At 37.9% G+C, this 20,661-nt stretch overlaps 1 protein-coding gene across 5 annotated transcripts in view; it reads left to right on the top strand.

Moving 5' to 3' along the window:
* The window catches only part of LOC103558186 (tigger transposable element-derived protein 1-like), a 59,334-nt gene that overhangs the window by 11,693 nt on the left and 26,980 nt on the right, over positions 1 to 20,661 (top strand). For all 5 annotated transcript variants that reach the window (XR_011536306.1, XR_011536308.1, XM_070606599.1 and 2 more), the window contains one exon: positions 9,115 to 9,202. The gene's annotated coding sequence lies outside the window, so the exon portion shown is untranslated. The remainder of the gene's footprint in view (positions 1 to 9,114; positions 9,203 to 20,661) is intronic.

Here is a 20,661-nt window from a genome sequence, read left to right on the forward strand (position 1 = left end):
CAGTGCACAGACATGCCCTACAACAGAGATGTGCCCACAATCTACCCTTACTTTGCAGTGCAAACACCTGGCTTACAGGGAAAATAGGAGCAACAAAGCACTTCGATCTGTCCTGCTGCACAAAGACACATCCTGTAATGCCAGTCCGCAACCCGTTACACACACTCATCCCACCAACAGCGAGCCCATCGCACAACATACAGAACTGCAAAAACCCAATACACAGACCCAAATGCACAACTCAGACTCTTACCCAAAAGCGCAGAATCACACCTCAAAGCACTACTATGCCCCGCAATGCACAGTATGAAGTCACAGTGGAGAGACACACCTCGTGTTACAAGACTCTTCCTACAATGCAGAAACATGCCCCCATGTGCATCTCTTCCCCCATGACACAGCCATCCAGATATTCTTTACAATTCCTAGATACAGTGCCAAGACTCTGCCTACCACTCACAGACCCACACCAAAGCATACAGAACCACCCCAGAGCATACAGATTCCCCACACATTGTATAGGATCAATTCATGACACATAGATGTACCACACAAAACTCAGAGTTGACACAAAACATGCATACACACACTTGCCCCTCAGCACAAAGACTGACCCCAAAACACTTGAGGTCAATGACAACACTCAACCTCCTCTCCCAACAAGACATGGAATAGCATCACAAAACACAGTCCATCCTGCAATATATAGAACCATCCTACAACTAATGTGCTTGCCTCACGGTGCAAAGATTTGTCCAAGCATTACACACACATGCATTATAATGTGTAGAAACATCCTACAACGTAGAGACATGCCCCCAGATAAAGACTTGTCCCATGACACACAGGATTGTACCACAGCACATCAGCTCACTGTTCAAGATCTAGATTAGCCTAACACACAATGTTGCCCCACACCACACTAATTCTACAAATCCCATACTTGCAGCAAAATATACAGATTTGACCCATAAGGTCTCAAACTCACAGTACAACACACAGACTCTAAAAATAGCTGCCAAATCATATTAAAACATAAGAATGTTCCCCCATAGAAACACCTTCATCAAGCCCACAGTTGCCCTGCAATGGACAGAAAGGAACAACAACACTCAAACTTGGCTCACAGTTTTCCGGTTGCCCCACAACATATGGAATTGCATCATAATGCATAAGCATGACCAATAACTCACAGACTTACCCCAGAGAACAAAGAATGGCCCCACCACACACTTACCACACAATTCCCAAATTTACATAAAACACTCACACTCAACCCAAAATACACAAATCCACCTTGCATCAAACACAACATAATACCTAGCTTTACTCTCACTTAGAATCAATTCACAATTCACATTTGTCCCACAATGCCCAGACATAGACTATAATGTACAGACAATGGTCACAACTTAAACATTCCCAAAACAATGCACAGAATCCAGTAACACCACAGAGCTCTCCATACAATCTTCAGACTCACCTCACAGCACCCCAAATTACATAAAAACACGCACTCATTCCAAAATGGACAGCTTCTCCCACAGCTCCTGTATAATCCCACAATACACAAACATGCCTCATAAGATACAGACTCCCCAGAAACACAGTATTGCATAACAACTTACAAATGTATCTCAAAACATACACTCCATAATGAGTGGACTCCTCCAAAACATCTGGTCACATCCTCAAATGCAGAGCCTCACCCCTCCCCCACCAGCATAGTCTTTCCCAGTAGATCTAAAATATGCCACAGAAAACACACTTGCCCCACAATGTGTAGAAATTTACACAACTTTCAAATTCATCCTATAATGCACAGACTTTTACCCCTACATGCACTGTTACCCCACAATGCAGAGACTCATCCACAAAATGAATAATTAACCCATAGTTCACCACAACCACCATATATGCCCCAAAACACACAGACATGCACCACAACACCAAGAAACACTCCACAACATGCATATGAGCCTCGTAATGCCCAAACTCTCCTATAACTCCCACACTCATCCCTCAACACTTAGACCAACTTATGATGTCATACATGCTCCATGACATAAGACTCCCACCACAGCCCACAGAATCATATCACAATATACAAATTTACCACACACTGTAAAATTCCTCCAAAAAATGCCAAAACTTGCTCCATAAAGCATCCAATATTACTATAACACCTAGATTCACCTCAAAACTCAGTCTTGCACCATAATACTACAGAAATGCCTCACAATACCTACGATGAACAGACTTGCACCACAATGGCCAGACTTACCTCATAACACCAAGACATGCCTTATAACCCACAGGTAAGTTCCACAATGCAAAAATACGATAATACATAGCCTCACTTTACAGTGTAAACTCACCCCACTATGGTAAGAATAGAATGCAAACATCCAGCCACACCCCCAATTCAGTCTTGCCACACAACACTAAGACATGTCTTACAATGCACAAACTAGCTCCACAATAGCTAGATACAGCTAACTTACTATGGACAGATGTAGCCTATGACACAAAGATTTCTCCACAAGCAAATTGCATTCTGATGCACAGATTCATCCTAAAACACACACAATCACTCCATAAGGCAAATACTTACCCCACAAAGAGAACATATGTCCCCAACCTCCAGAATAGCCCTAGAACACACATATTTGCCCCATAGGATGAAGATATACTCCATATTGTGCAATTATGCCCCTCACCAGACGTGCTTTACAACACAGCCTTACCCTACAAACCACACTTGACCCACAAACTAGACACAATCTTCAGTGCACATACTCACCCCCACAACACCTTGGCAAAGCCTCCAATGAAAAGACGCATTCTACAATATACAAAATATCTTGAAAATGTACAGACATCCCCCACAATCCCAGAATGGCAACATCATGCTCAGACTTTCTCCCAAATGCAAATTCATTTCAAAACACCTAGAATCTAATCACAACATACAAACTTAACCCATATCAGATTCCCCCAACAATGCACTGACATGCCCCACAACACTCAGACTCTCCTACACGCACAAAAATCTCATCACAACCTCACATCGCCCCACAAAATCTCTATGTGACTCACAATATTAGACAAGTCTCACAATATACAGATTTGCCGCACCCCACTGAGGGACACACCCTATCAGGCATAGATATGCTATACCACACAAACTCACCCCACAAAACAAATCATCACCCAACATAATGATTCCAAACTCAAGACATGCTCAGTTACATACTGGCACACCCCACAACACACAGAATTATGTCATAAGGTATATTTGCCTTATGGCATACAGAGTAGTCCCACGGCACAAACACAAGCTCCCCCACATCCAGATTTTCCCTTAATAATTCACACTCTCTTTACAACACCAGGACACACCCAACACCACATCCAGAATCAACCTATATCATACAGACTTGCCTCACAATGCACAGCATTGGACCACAACATCCAGAAATGCCATACTATGTTCAGACACAACCCCACACCCAAGAGAAGTCCCACCTTTTAACAAAAACCCACATAGATTCTCCACAGGACACAGACACACCCTACAATACAAAGACTGGCCCTGAGACACAACAATTTAGTATAGAATCTCTAGAATCATCCTATGACACATAGTCTCACCCCATTACTCCAAGATATATTCCGCAATATACAGACTGCAATGTATAGACCACAAAACCTAGGCATGCCCTACCATGTGAAGACATGTTCTATAGTCCATAGATTTCCCCAACAGTACATTAAGAAAATCACAGTCATAAAAGTCGCAACACTCAGAATCACTCCCGTAAAACAAAGTCACTCCAAACCAGATGCTCAGGCTTCACAGAGCCCATAATTCATAGAGACAATGCACAATCCAGGGCTTCACCTCACAGCCCCTAGCCATGCCTCCCTTAATGCAGAGAACACAGTGCACACATGAATCAGACTAGTCAGACTGGCATCACAAGAAACTCACAGGACCTACAATTTACTAACTCTTCACATAACTCATATACTTGCCTCACAACACCTAGACTCACCTTTCTTCAGAAAGACTCACCCCACAACATAAGACTCATCACCCTAAAACATATAGAATCAACCCACAAAACAAAGAGACTTCCCCTGTAGCAAAAAGGTTTTCTCCACTTCACTCAGACTCACCTCACCTCACCAGACTCACTCCATAGCACCTAGCCTCACATTATAGCACAGAGACTAGCTATACAACTAGAAACCTAACCTGTAACACACAGACTCACCCCACAATGTCTAGCCTCACACTGCTGCAAAGGCATGCCACCTAACTCAGAAACTAGCCCCCAAACACTCAGACTTGCCCCACGGTCCTCATGGAGTCATATCACAACACAGAGAAGAGCCATACACAGAAAAACATAATCCACAACACACAGTCACCCCATAACACCCAGACTTGCCCCAAATTTCTGAGACACCCCTAATAATACCCAGAGTTGCTACCCAATACTCAGAAGGCCTCACAACACCAAGAAAAGCAGCACAATATGTATGCTCACTCTGGAACATTCAGATTTACTCTATGACATTTAATCCTTGACAACATGTTGTTTCTCCATAGTGTATAAACAGAGGACCTACATGCTCATACTGAGCTTTGGCAAGTGACTTCATTCCTTTGAGTCTGTATACCCATCTGTAAACATGGACAAAATACTTCCTTTTAGGCCATTTCAAGAATTAAATGAGATAATTGCAGGAAAGAAGCAAGGTTCAGAACACAGTCTTGGGAGGCAGATGTGCCTGCTCCAAGTCCTGGCTCCACCAGTTACTGGGGCTGGCACCTCGGCACATTCGACATTAGAAATAGTCAGTGGTAGAGTTGAAGGAATATGGACATGGTGTCAGTCAGGCCTGGTTTTGGATTCTGCCCCTGCCACTTATTGGTCATATGACCTACACAATGCACTCTAATTCTCTGATCCTCAGTGCTCATTTGTAAACTGGGGATGACACTGGTTCCTGTCTCCTAAGCTGTTGGAAGGATTGAATTACACCAGGTATCTTAGTCTGAACTTCTAGCCAAAGAAAAGAAGTAGAATGGAGAAGAAGGTAGGAGTAACTCTGGAGCCCTTTGTAATAGGCAAGCTTGGGAAAGCAGAAGGTGGGATGGGGCTGTGTGTGGTGTGGGCTTTGAACAGTGAGAAGTCAGCACATGGGCCCTGCCTGGGGCCAGAGGTGAGAAGGAAGAGAGGTACATGCCAGGATCTCCGACAGACATGTCCCCTATGGCAGCGGGATTTGAAGATCTGAGCAGCCACCTGCTTTTTGTCTTCAGATTATAAAAGTCTGTGTCATTAGACCATAGTTAGCATGTTCAATAATCAACATTTTCAAAGGAGGCCATCTTTTAATGTTTATTTTCTTGGCTGCTTCAAGAGTAGGAAGAAAATCTCAAGCTCTTTCTACTGGCTGTGTCATAGAAAAGCAGGTGTGGAAATGACCAGAAAAATCTTTCCAGAAGAAAGTGCTCACATCTACTCACATGTGTTTATCATAGACAAGTACATACAAACCAGAACACACACACACACGTAGTGCCACAGATGTTCACAATGACACAGGTGTGTCATAATCTCACAGACCATACGTTCTTACAGCCACACCCAAGGACGTATGTTTGCACAAATATGAACATAAAACCCAGAGTTCCAACAGGGGTCATCTCATGAATACACAGATATACATATGCATATATGCAGATACACACAAATGCCCATAGTCTTCTATGTGGGCACAGAGCAACCTGTAGTCATAAATATGCACTCCACACTCGCACCCACCCAGAGAAGCATGCAGAGACATATATATGTCAACCTAGGCATTCAGAAGATGTGTTTACTGATTCATAACCTCATGCAAAACACAGACGCATACACATACACACATACAAAAACACATACATGCTTCTAGAGGCTCACAAGGCACAGATATATTCTCAGACATCCCCAGACATTTATGCAGAAATATAGACAAGCATACAGAAACCCACACAGGCACATATGTGTTTGCATGTGTGCATACATACCCATAGACAGATGCATGGAATTATCCATTAGGAAACACAGGTGTATGTGTTTTTGCTGACATGCAGAGACATGGATACATTTATATAAACACTGAAACATAGAGATTCATAGGTAAATACATATGTTTTAAACATATACTTACAGTTTCATGATCACAGAGTCACATGCATATACACAGAGACGCATGGTTCTTATTAAAACACACATGCAGAAACATGCTTATGCCTGCACATGCAACATAAGTGCTCACGCTCACCATAAAACATGTAAATGTGCATACATGCACATGCATGACAATGTACGTGGGAGTGCACATGGACATAGTCATGCACATGGGTGCACATATGGAAATATACAAGCATGCAAGTGTGCACATGCACTTGTACATGGAAACATATACATGCACACACAGACAAAACAGAAGATCTGATGGATCCATAGAGATGGAGCCATAAAGACATCTCTGCATGCATATGCACACACAATGTATATACATTTAGAGAGATACGTTTTTATATGCAGAGAGATATGCATTATATATAGATGCAGAGAAACAGATTGATTTAGCAGAGAGAGTTTCATGTGCAGAAACATATACCTACACACACAGACACAGGCCAAAAATCCACACAAAGATATACATGGGCAAACACATCTGCATTCACACACAGATTCACCCAGATGCATAAGAGGAGCATGCGAAGTCATGTGCATGTGCGGATACCTAGGTAAATTCACAGAGATGGAGGCATGTGCACAGAGGCAGAGATGTACGTGGACCCACACCCATAAAGACTCACAAGGAGATGGACACAGAAGCTTGTAGAGATGCATGCAGAAACACATATACAGATTTATACACATGCAGACATTCCACATGGATATACAGGTACACATGGAGATCCACAAACACATACCTGAACAAACACAGAGGCACACAGATCACACAGAAGCATGCATGTCTGTTGACCTGTGCACACAGACATAGAAATGTGTGCACCCACACTGATAGAGTCCAGCATACCTTCACAGCCATACACTTGCACAAACACTTGTGTGTATAGTCATATGTATAGATGCAAACATAGGTGAGCATACATACCACCAAGGCATGCACAAATACTGGGACAGACATACATGTTACACACAGGCATGCGAAATATCCATGCATATAGAGTCCTGACATGCACACAGAAACATAAACCTCTGCACATGGACATACAGATGCATTCGCCCAGAGTGCCATCCCAAGGAATTCATCCTCATGCAGACTGATTTAGGCAGACACGCACACATATGCCCCCATAGGTATGAAGGTGGTCACGCAGACATACATAAGCAAACAGAGGTGGATGAACAGATGGATGAACACTGAGGCGTGCATGTATGAATATAGAAGCACCTAGACATGGAGAAAGAGGCTTACAAGCCAGAATGTACAGGTACAGACATATAGACTTACACTCAGACACACACACATACATTTATTATGTGCACACAGACATATAGGCATGCAGAGACCCACATAGATGAATATTTGCAAGCAGTAAACATGAGGACTAAACATGTCCATACAGACATAGATGCTATCTTTTACACATGGACTCATGCAGAGATAGATACACAGGAATACAGGTACAGTCCCAGAGACTTACATATGTACACATAGACATGGATACTGGCCTCCAAAGAAGACAAGATTTCACCTACTCAGATAGTGACACACTCCAAACCCCCTTACAGGCATATGCACACAGAGCTCTATAAATGCACTTGCATACACAGACACATAAATGCACATGCAGATGTACACTCAGGTGCCAGGTGTATTTACCCAGAAATGCACAAGCACACATCCCAAGCACATAAAAGTGAGAGACATACACATATATTGATAGACAATGCAGACCTAAACACACTGAAAAGTATAGATATATCCACAAGGAACACAAATGCACAGATGCGCAGACTCGCACACTCACATGTCACCGTACACACACACACACACACACACAGTAATCTACAAATGTACTCCTATGCCCATCCAACACTAGATCCTAAATGTACATCAAACATATGAATGGATTTTTCTACATCTGCCAATATAGGCATGTAGATGCATACATGGGTTTAATCATGCTACAGACAGAACTGTAGATTTACACATGCACAGACATAGAGACATGTGTGTACACATATGAAAACACAGAGACTCAATCACATATAAAAGAACACACAAATAAATGCTTTTTCAAAGCAGGCTGTGACTTTTAGTGTACCTTTTTCTAGCCTCTTTAAGAGAAAATAAAAATTCTTGAGCTCCCTCTGATAACTATGCTGTATAAAAGTAGATGTAGAAATTACCAGAAAGATCTCTAAAAGATCTGGAGTGCACATATGTTTGTGTGTGTGCACTCACTTCCACTTGCACAGAATCACAGATATAGAATCACACTAAAGCACAGAAATATAAACCTGCATAACCAAATACAGAAAGATACATAGAAAGACACACATCACACAGTGTAATATTTAAGGGCATGGCTATTGAATTTGAAACCAAACAAACCAAACCAAACCTGAGTTTGCATCCCAGCTCCAGCACTTACTATCTCAGTGATTTGGGGCCATTTTCCTGCTTTCTCGTCTGTAACATAAGGGTATCTATCTCTTAGAGCTATTTGAAGATTCAGTGAAAGGCTTGGCCTTGTGCTTGGACTGTCATAGATGCTACTGCTGTTGTTTTTTAGTTTTGCTAAAGCTGAAGGTCTTATCTGGATAGGGTTTTGGGTTTTGTGGTCAAAGCGCATGGTTCTATCATAGAGATGTATTCATTATCATTATTTGTAAATGGTATTAATAAAGAATAGATTACCTTCACAGAGAGGCCATTTCTGAAATTTTCAGAGATGATAAGGGCTTATTACTGTCCCTGGCAAATGGAAAGACCTTAAATATTTCCTGCTATTGTTGTTTGTTGTGGTTGGGACCATTATTCGTATCGTTTTCCTTCTTTTCCTTTTTGCAGGAGGAGTTGGAAGATGGAGAGAGCCATTAGAAGAGGGAGAAGAGGACTTCCTGCCCAGTGCGCATTTGCCACCCAGTGACCATGCTGAGTAAGTACACTATTTGTGAATTGCTCAAAAACATCCCTAAAATTTCACCCAGTTGCAGGGTTGCATAACCGCTGTGGCAAATAAGCTAGAAATATCAAGTTATAGTGGTTTCTGCTATATTCAGAAATTAAAAATAGTAGTAAACTAAAAAGAAACCTTTCTAAATTTCCTTTCCCCCACTCAGTTTCTCTCTGGGCTTCACTGAGACTGTTCCATAGCAGTGTCTTCAAACTCTCTAATTATAGGCCACCTAAAATAACTATCTACCGCATCATACATCTTGAAGTTAGCACCCGAATTTTTTATCGCAAGTGTAATTATTTGTTGAGTTATTTCCAGCATATTATAAATACTTACAGTTTTAAACGAGTGATTTAATCACATTTTTGCATGCATTCAATTAACTATAAATACCATAGTAACTTGATACTCATCTTGGTTGATTTAAAAGCAAATAAAGAAAAAACCATGAACAGTCATAAATTCTATATGATTTTATTACTTCCTTGAAATCACCATTGCATTCAACTTCCCTCACATTAATTTATCCTAATGTCATATATTTTTATGTTTAAAGGCCTTTTATTGGTCATCCTACTATACATCTCTTTAAAAGGTATATATGGATTGAAATAAATTTTCCTATAACTCTAAGCCTGTAAGTGTTAAATTTTTCTTCATTAAATCATTAGTAGTATACAGTTTATCAGAACAGTATAAAATATTACACATTTTGATGAGTAATTATTAAAAATGAAAACTAGAATTTGTTTGGACGTGCATTCTTTAAGTGAATATGATCATTTATTTTCCCCCAAATTATTCATGACTCTGAGGATGACTGTTACTTACTCTAATGAGACAATGCAGTATCATTTTATTCCTATTTTTTACTTTTATACATATAAGAACTCAGAAAACTTTGTTCCCATAAGTAAGTAGAAGGGAATGGAATGAGTGTCCAAGCCATGGGTCAAAAATCACACAGTGACCTGTCATCAAAAATAATTTTTAATGGTTTCATTTTTCAATTAACATTTTTAATTTTTAACAGATAGCTTTATTAGGCCTATCTTTAATTCTGTGAAAGCAAAGAAACCCAGATTTACAAAAAGGATTTGCTGCTGAATCATTTCTTTCTGAGTTTACAGGAAGTTTACCAAAACACCCTTACTAAGATATAGCAAATGACTATTTTATCCATCATACTTTCATTTTTAGACATTAGTTTTAATCCATTGTAATTATAAAATATTGGGAAAAATCAAAATAATTAGATCAATATGCCTTTGCCAATACATTAATTTTGATAAAATGCCCTTAATTTATTATATCCTTTAAATGTAAAACTTTGAGTCTGCAGATTTGGATTTCTGATATCATAGAAAATATTTCTAAGATAATTTAATTGGCAAAGGCAATATTCATATCAAAATATTAGCCAAATCAGATTTACTTTCAAAAAAAGTGTCTGATTTCATTTTTCAATGAGAAAAATGAATTGATATGAATTCTGAAGAGCATTGTTAAAAGCACAGAGAAATCAATTATGATTTACTTCTTGTTAAATAGTTTACTAACAAAGTAAATAGAAGACTAAAATGATAATGAGATTTTTGTCCACTTCAAAATAGATTAAGAATTTAAATAATAATTCTGCTTCTCATATATAATTTTAAACTAAACTATGTTATATGTAGCTAACATTATAATTCATATATGAAACAAGGAATCCAATGGCAGGCATAGTCTCCTTTGGTAGACACATATGCATGTGTTTTTAGAAATCTGATGTTGGGTTTCTAGAAATAAATTAAGAATCAGGTATAAAATTTTTAAGATCCTTGAACTTTATTAAACCACAGAATCAAATTTTTTAACTATATTTTATGAAACAGAAAAGTATATATAGCTGAAAATTAATTGATCTGGCAACTACCTTATCATTTTACTTTTGATAATAAGAGGTAGAAAATATATAATTATTTAGGAAATGAAATGAGAGTTGACTTTAATTGGAAAGGATATTTCATGATACAATCCGAGAAAATAGGTTTGAACTAGTGTAGTGGAATGATGTACCTTATCTGAAAGAAATCACATAGAATTTCTATGCATGTTTTACCAGTGTAAACATTTTGTAGTACTGAAAAACATTCTAGTTATATTTAAAAGAATCAGTATCAACAATATATACTGCTATGTTAGGAGGTACTTTTCTTTCCAGTTAATGACACATTTGAGTGATAAGTATTGAGAATAGTTGCAAAAATAATGTTTAATTTTAAGCAAGTGGAAAAAAACGTTGTTCTTAGGCAGATCAATTTTAGGTGAGAACACACAGAAGAATCTGAGAGTGGATTCTCTGCAAACTATCCCTGTTCACACACTTCTTGTAAAGAATTCACGTACCAGTAGCCTAGTTTGAAGAGCACTCTTGTGGACCATCTCCAGCAGGATTGCTCCAGAGCAGTATATTCTTGTCATTGTTGGGATAACCAATGTATTGTAGTTCACATTTACAAGAGTGTGGTGGAACTAGCTGCCACTCTTGAATTTCCGCCAAATGCTTCTATGCCTGATCTTTTCTGAGCAAAATGTTCTGGACAGGATTATTTTGTTTTGCTGATAAATATATGTCTTAACTAGACCTGCATTGTCCAATATGGGAGCTACGAGCCACATGTGGCTATTGAACATTTGAAATGCGGCTAGTGCGAACTGAGATATGCTGTAAGAGTACAGTATACGCTGGATTTCAAAGACAGGGCAAACATAAAAAAACTATTTTATTAACATTTTTATATTAATTACATATGGAAATGATAATAGTTTGGATATATTGAGTTCAATAACACGTATTTGTTAAAATTAATTTTGCCTGCTTTTTAAACTTTTTTAATTGTTGCAACATGAAAATTAAAATTACATATGTGGCTTACATTATATGTATTATATGATAGTGCAGCTCTAGAGCTTATATCGGAATTCTCTAACTTCCTCTAAAAACATGACCATGGAAAACGTGTCCACTCATTTGGTCCAGTGTATTGGTGTTCTGATATAGCCAGCATTGTTTACTAGTGTTTGGGTTTCGTGGTTGGGGAATTTCGAGTTGTAAGCAGGAAAAAGTAAAAAAAAACAATATTCCATTAAGGATATTTAAAAAGTAGTCTTTTATTAGTACCTAGAAATTTTCCCAATATGAATTTTGGATGGCTTCTCAGTGGGTGCATGTAAATCTTTTCAAACTCTTCAAAAATGTTAGTGGTGGATATTGCATTCTATTGGAGATATGAAGTATTTCATCACATCTGAGATGCCTTTTTATGTAATTATTTTTTATGTGATGCTAAGAAAGAAAAAAACCCTTCTAAATAAACTATGATGTAATGCTTTCATATCCGTAGAACTTTAATTTTATACTTACTGAAAGAGCTCTTTCTGGCTTAGTTAGACATATATTTTTATTCTATATCATGATTCTACAATAGCCCCGACCAAGTCTGAGTATACACGGGCAACGACCACTCTCTTCCAACTGCTTCCTGGCCATCAGTGATTGTAAAATGCCATTAGTTATAAGGTGTGTTCTGATTTCAGAGGTGTGACAATGTGAAGAAAGTATGTGCCTTAGAATTGGTTAAGCATTGTAAGTCACTTGTCAAGAAAAAGGGCTCATGGGGGGCAGAAAGCCAAACCCCAAGACATCAGCCTAGTGAAACCACCTTTTCTGTGTATTACCCTATTTACAAAAAACAACAGGTGTCTCTCATTTAAAAATTTATCAGAGTACACTTAAATAACATTACACTATACATTTCACCCTTACAGATCGCAAGCACTTCCCTGGGCCTTTCAATCTGATTCTAACAATCAGCCTTATCTAGGGCTAAGGGGGCAGGTGTAATATCACAGATGAGAAAATAGAGACACAGAAGATGCCCCAGCATGGAGTCCGGGCAGCAACCACCTGCCTGGGGGCCTGGGGGCCTGCGTTGGGCTCAGCAGTGAGGCTGTTCTGGCCTGTGACTGCAGAGCAGTGTCCCAGGAGGTCCTAGAGCCGGAAAATCAGTGCCCCTGAAAGCTCAAGAGCCCGACCAGTGCATGAATTTGGAACAAGTTTGCAAAATAACAACCTAGGCTTTTTAATCAGACTCTACTGAATTGCGTCTTGGGATCCTTGGAAGTCACAGCACTTCCTGACTCTAAAGGTGCTTGAAAAAGAGATGCTGAGTTACTGTGATCATGAATGACCGAATTTGTTGCCGCCTACAGTGGTGGTAATATCTTGACGAGGCAGTGGAGAGTTAATAAGAGAAAAGTTCTAGTAAATAATCCTCTGTGTCCACAGTGACCTGAGGATTTACCAATCATCTGCCGAGGATTTCTGATTAAATGTCACTTCTCTGAGTTAAAGATTAAGGTAAAGGTGTCTATGTTATGTCCAAGTTATTTTGGAGTGGCTCTGCCACTTACTAGCTTTGTGATGTTGAGCAAATAACTTCTTTAAGGCCTACTTGTAAAATAGGATTTACAACAATACCTACCTCAAATCCTTGTGAGGATTTAACGAGTTACTCTACATATCCCCAGCGCCTTGCACAGTGACGTGCCCAGAATAGCAGATTAGGAAAGGTTTGTAGAACCAATAGGTGAATGAATTTACAAATATTCGTATTGCAGTGAAAGTACAGGCTCACAGAGATGCCCTCTTTTTGGATCAATCTGAAAGTACCATGGTTTATTATGGGAGCTAATTGCTAAAGCCTAACGAGATTCTCTATCAAATATTTAGACTCAGCGTATTTCCACTCCCCTGGCATTTTCATAAAAGAGATGCGAGACATAGATGGAGAGCTAGAGAAAGCATCTTCTACAATTAGCTTTGTGTCTCTCACCGGCCAGAGTACACATTTTATGTTACAGCATTATTTTAGGGGATCACATTGTTCTCAAATGTGAAAAATGATAAATACAGGTCATTTATAGCCGAATGTAAGTAAATTCTACTAAATAAGGAGGTAATAAAATGGACAGCATGAGTTAGATTGGTAATTGGTAGTTATATATTTTTGGAACATGCACACTTAAGTACTTGAAGAAAAAAGTTGAATTCTCTGAACAGCTTCTATAACCTCTCCGCCCCAAAAATAGAGCAAATGGGTAACTAGTAGCCCGACTTTTTCTTTTGAAGAACAGCTATAATAGGATGGCGATATTAACTCAATAAAGAGATATCACATAGAGCCATGGTTTTAGATTTTTATTTTAAGTAAGGAGAAGTTTGAAAAGATAATATCATGCTTTTTTTTTTTTTTTTTTTTACTGAGGATAGATTTTCTGAAAGTCCGTCTTCATACTATAGTCATAACCTAAGTCACGTCTGAATGAAACGTTGGAAAGAATAAAATTAGAAACCTTTTGTATTAAGAGAGAGTTGTGGCTACAGAGACTAAAAGTGACATGCTTTGAAGTTAGGTCAAGTGTAAAGAGAGTCAACCCTGGCATAATTCAAGGAAATTCCATTTTAAAGCCAGATCACTTCTACGGCTTCATTTTATTATTTTTTTAATCCCATGGATCATTTTATCTTGACATCTCCATCGTAGGAGCTCTATAGAATGGGGGAAGGGAGCAGAGAATAATAGGACCTCTCACAGGTGCAGGGACAAAGTGAGAAAGAGAGAAAAAGGTGCAACAAGAGTTGGGGGGCTGAATGCATAGCTGTCCCAGCAGGTACTCCAGGGAGGTGGGTCACAGAGTCATCAGAGGCTTCACCCTGGCCCATGTACCTGGGTGAACTGAAAGGAGTATGCATTTACAATGCCATTGGTTTATTTTCAATTTTGTTAGCAGTTTTTGAAATCAACATATTTTATAGAAATTAACTATAATTACGGATCTTAAAAACATTTTTATAATTACATGCCTAATTATTGTCCTTTCATTTTCATTTAATTCTAAAAGAAATTAACTGTGCTGTTTTGACAAGTACTTAGTGTTTTCAAAACTGATTGTGAATACTCTATCACTTAAACTTTTTGTTATATATTTTCACGAACTTTTCCCCAGTCTGAAAATGTCTATAAATGTTTGTAGTAAGTCTCCTGTCTGTATGCTGGTCCCACACTCACTCTCATGCCTATGATTGCTTGGAATGGACTGTCGCCACTGCCAAGGAAAAGTGACCCACACAATTAATTAGTGGCGGACTAGGGGAGAATTGGGCTCCATATTTTCTAATCGTGATTGTTTGGCCACTTGGCAGCAGGCCACCAAATGAGTTATCGATCCATAGGAACTCAGCCCATTTAGATTGCCACGATTGGCTTTCTGTCATCAGGCTACTAAACTGTGTGTTTTGGGGAGATGAAAAAAATTTAAAAACAGTCTGTGTAACTTAACAAGTTTAAACTATCTAAAGTAAGATATTTGATAGGCATCGACAACAGGATAGCTGAATGGGAGAAATACTGACCACTTGTTGGACTTAGGTGCATTGAGTAAATCTCTGAAATTTAATTAACTGGGCCACATAGCATCTGGAATGCTGTTTGTGGTGAGGAGGGATAAATTAAACAGTACCGATGAGGAATGCTAATACGTGTTATATTTACAGTGAATTCTCTTTTTTTATTGAAGTCACATTGGTTTATAACATTAAATAAATTTCAAGCGTACATTGTTATATATCGGTTTCTGTATAGACTGCATCATGTTCACCACCAAAGTTCTAGTTTCCATCCATCACCATATATATGTGCCCCTTTACCCTTTTCACCCTCCCTCCACCCCTTTGCCCTCTGGAAGCCACCAGTCTGTTATCCGTATACATGTGTTTATTTGTTTATCTTCCACATATGAGTGAAGTCATAAGGTAATTGTCTTTCTCCTCTGTCTGACATATTTTCCGTAGCATAATGCCCTCAAGGTCCATCCATGTTGTTGCAACTGGCAAGATTTCTTGTTTTTTATGGCTGAGTAGTAGTTCCATTGTATATATATACACTACATCTTCTTTATCCATTCATCTGTCAATGGGCACTTAGGTTGTTTTCATGTTTTGGCTATTGTGAATAATGCTGCAATGAACATAGGGCTGCGTATAGCTTTATGAATTAGTGTTTTCATGTTCTTTGGATAAGTACCCAGCAGTGGAATAGCTGGGTCATATGATAGTTCTATTTTTAATTTTTTGAGGAATCTCCATAATGTTTTCCATAGTGGCTGCACCAATTTCCAGTGAATTCTTAATAAGAGGAGCATAATAAAAGAGAGGAAACAGAAGAGGTAGGATCAAATTCCAGTTCAGGTGTTTATTAGCTGTGCGACTTCTCATGATTTTCAGAGGGATAAATTAGGTAATGTGGGTAAAAGAATCAAGGACAGTACTTAACACATAGTATGTTCTCAGCAAATGCTCTTTTTCTTTCTTTCCTTAAATCTTAGAGTTGTGTTATTCTATAAAGAGCTCAGTTTTGAAGATTACTTCATTCTGAGAAATTTTAATTTACTTATTTATCAATTGATGGCCTAAGAATGAGCAATTATTAACTTGTAGACCAATATAATTTTTTTATGAACTTTTAAAGCTTTTCTACCATTGCATTATAATACAAACTTTATTTGTTTATTTTTTATTGAGGTAACATTGGTTATAGCATTATATAAATTTCAGATGCACATCATTATATTTCAATTTCTGTGTGGATTACATCATGTTCACCACCCAAAGATTAATTACTATCAGTCGCCGTACACATGGGCCCTGTCACCCCTATCGCCCTACTCCCTCCCGCTTCCCCTCTGGTAACCACCATCTAATCTCTGTATCTATGTGTTTGTTGTTTTTATCTTCTACTTATGAGTGAAATCGTATGGTATGTGACTTTATCCATCTGGCTTATGTCACTTAGAATAATACACTCAAGGTCCATCCATTTTGTCGCAAATATTTCATCTTTTTTTTTAATAGCTGGGTCGTATTCCATTGTGTATATATACCACATCTTCTTTATCTATTCATCCATTGATGGGCACCTAGGTTGTTTCCAATTCTTGGTTGTTGTGAATGCTGCTGCAATGAACATAAGTGTTCATATATCTTTACAAATCTGTGTTTTCGTGTTTTTGGGGTAAGTACCCAGAAGTGAAATAGCTGGATCATATGGCAGTTCTATTATTAATTTTTTGAGGAATCTCCATACTGTTTTCCACAGTGGCTGCACCAGTTTACATTCCCACTACCAGTGTATGAGGGTTCCCTTTTCTTCACATCCTCTCCAACATTTGTTATGTCTTGTCTTGTTAATTATAGCCATTCTGACAGGTGTAAGGTGTTATCTCATTGGAGTTTTGATTTGTTTTTCCCTAATAATTAATGATGTTGAACATCTTTTCATGTGCCTGTTGGCCATCTCTATATCTTCTTTGGGAAAACGTTTGTTCATATCATTTGCCCATTTTTAAATTGGGTTGTTTGTTTCTTTCTCATTGACTTGTAAAAGTTCTTTATATATTTCGGATATTAACCCCTTATCAGATAGATGGTTTGCAAATATCTTCTCCCAATTGTTAGGTTGTCTTTTTGTTTTGTTGATGGTTTCCTTTGCTGTGGAGAAGCTTTTTAGTTTGATGTAGTCCCATTTATTCATTTTTTCTTTTGTTTCTTTTGCCTGGTGACACATGGTATTCAAAAAAATGCTGCTAAGACTGATGTCAAAGAGCATACTGCCTATGTTTTCTTCTAGAAGTTTTATGGTTTCAGGTCTTACATTCAAGACTTTAATCCATTTTGGGTTAATTTTTGTGTATGATGCAAGATAATGGTCTACTTTCATTCTTTTGCAAGTGGTTGTCCAGTTTTCCCAACACCATTTATTTAGAGAGACTCTCCTTTCTCCATCGTGTGTTCTTGGCTCCCTAGTCGAAAATTAGCTGTCCATAGATGTGTGGGTTAATTTCTGGGCTCTTGATTCTGTTCCATTGCTCTGTGTCTGTTTTTGTGCCAGTACCATGCTGTTTTGATTACTATAGCTTAGTAGTATATTTTTAAATCAGGGAGTGTGATACCTCCAGCTATGTGCTTTTTTTCTCAGGATTACTTTGGCTGTTTGGGGTGTTTTATTGTTCCATATAAATCTGAAGATTCTTTGTTCTGTTTCTGTGAAAATTTTCATTGGGGCTTTAATAGGGATTGCGTTGAATCTGTAGATTGCTTTAGGAAGTATGCATATTTTAACTGTAATAATTCTTCCAATCCGCGAGCAGGAAATATCTTTCCATTTCTTTGTGTCTTCTTCAGGTTCTTTTGACAGTGTTTTATAGTTTTCAGTGTACAGTTCTTTCATCTCTTTGGTTAAATTTATTCCTAGGTATTTTATTCGTTTTGTTGCAATTGTAAAAGGGATTGTATTCTTGATTTCTCTTTCTGCTAGTCTGTTGTTAGTGTATAGAAATGTGACTGATTTTTGTATGTTGATTTTGAATCCTGCAACTGTATTCATTCATTATTTCTAATAGTTTTCTTGTGGATTCTTTAGGATTTTGTAAATAGTGACAGTTTTACTTCTTCCTTTCCAATTTGCATCCCTTTTATTTCTTTTTCTTGCCTGATTGCTCTTGCTAGGACTTCCAATACTATGTTAAGTAAGAGTGGTGAAAGTGGGCATCCTTGTCTGGTTCCTGTTCTTAAAGGGACAGGTTTCAGTTTTCACCATTGTGTATGATATTAGCTGTGGTTTTGTCATATATTGCCTTTATTATGTTGAGGTACTTTCCTTCTATACCCATTTTATTGAGAGTTTTTGTCATCAATGGATGTTGTATCTTGCCAAATGTATTCTCTGCATCTATTGAGATGATCATGTGATTTTTATTATTTATTTTGTTGATGTGGTGTATCATGTTGATTGATTTGTGGATGTTGAACCATCCTGGCATCCCTGGAATAAACCCCTCTTGATCAGGGTGTGTGATCTTTTTAATGTGTCGTTGTATTCGATTTGCTAGTATTTTCTTGAGGATAGTTCATCTATGTTCATCCATGGTATTGGCCTGTAATTTTTTGTGTGTGTGTTGTTCTTGTCTGGTTTTGGTATCAGGGTAATGTTGGCCTCGTAGAATGAGTTAGAAAGCTTCCTCTCCTCTTTAATTTTTTGGAATAGTCTGAGAAGGGTAGGTATTAAGTCCTCTTTGAATGTTTGGTAGAATTCATCAGGGAAGCTGTCTGGTCCTGAGCTTTTGTTTTTTGGGAGGTTTTTGAGTACTGTTTTGATCTCCTTACTGATTACTCATCTTGATTGGTCTTGATTCAAATTCTCTATTTCTTCTTGATTCAGTTTTGGAAGGTTGTATTATCCTAAGAGTTTATCTATTTCTTCTAGGTTATCAAGTTTGTTGGTGTATAGCTTTTCATAGTATTCTCTTATAATCATTTGTATTTTCTGATGTCTGTTGTAATTTCTCTTCTTTCTTTTCTGATTTTATTTATTTGAACCTTCTTTTTTCTGCTGAGTCTAGCTAAAGGTTTGTCAATTTTGTTTATCTTTTCAAAGAACCAGCTCTTGGTTTCATTGATTTCTTTTCTTTTGTTTTTTAGTCTCTATTTCATTTATTTCCACTCTGATTTTTATTATTTTCTTCCTTCTACTGATTTGGAGCTTTGTTTGTTCTTCTTTTTTCTATTTCCTTTAGGTGCACCGTTAGATTTTTGTTTGAGATTTTTCTTGTTTGTTGACATAGGCCTGTATTGCGATAAACCCTCTTAGTACTGCTTTTGCTATATCCCATACATTTTGGCATGTTGTTTTTTCATTTTCATTTGTCTCCAGATATTTTTTGGCTTCTCCATTAACCTAGTAGTTCAGTAGCATTTTGCTTAATCACCCTATATTTGTTGCCTTCCCAGTTTTCTTCTTGTAGTTGATTTCTAGTTTCTTACCGATGTGGTCAGAAAAGATGCTTGGTATTTTTTCAGTCTTCTTACATCTATTGAGACTTGTTTTGTGGCCTAACATGTGATCTATCATGGAGAATGTTCCATGAGCATTTGAAAAGAATGCGTATGCTGTGGTTTTTAGATGGAATGTTCTAGATATATCTACTAAGTCCATCTGGTCTAATGAGTCACTTAAGGCCAACGTTTCGTTATTGATCTTCTGTTTGGATGATCTATCCATTGGTGTAAGTAGAGTTAAAGCCCTCTGCTATTATTGTGTTACTGTCTATTTCTCCTTTATGTCTGTTAATAATTGCTTTATATATTCAGGTGCTTCTATGTTGGGTGCATAGATATTTACAAGGGTTATATCTTCTTGTTGGATTGTTCCCTTTATCATTAAGTAGTGCCCTTCTTTGTCTCTCGTTACAGTTTTTGTTTTAAAGTCTATTTTGTCCATATAAGTATTGCTACGCCAGCTTTCTTTTCATTGCCGTTGCGTGGAATATATTTTTCA

This window comes from Equus przewalskii, chromosome X (genome assembly GCF_037783145.1).
Source record: "Equus przewalskii isolate Varuska chromosome X, EquPr2, whole genome shotgun sequence".
NCBI lineage: Eukaryota > Metazoa > Chordata > Mammalia > Perissodactyla > Equidae > Equus > Equus przewalskii.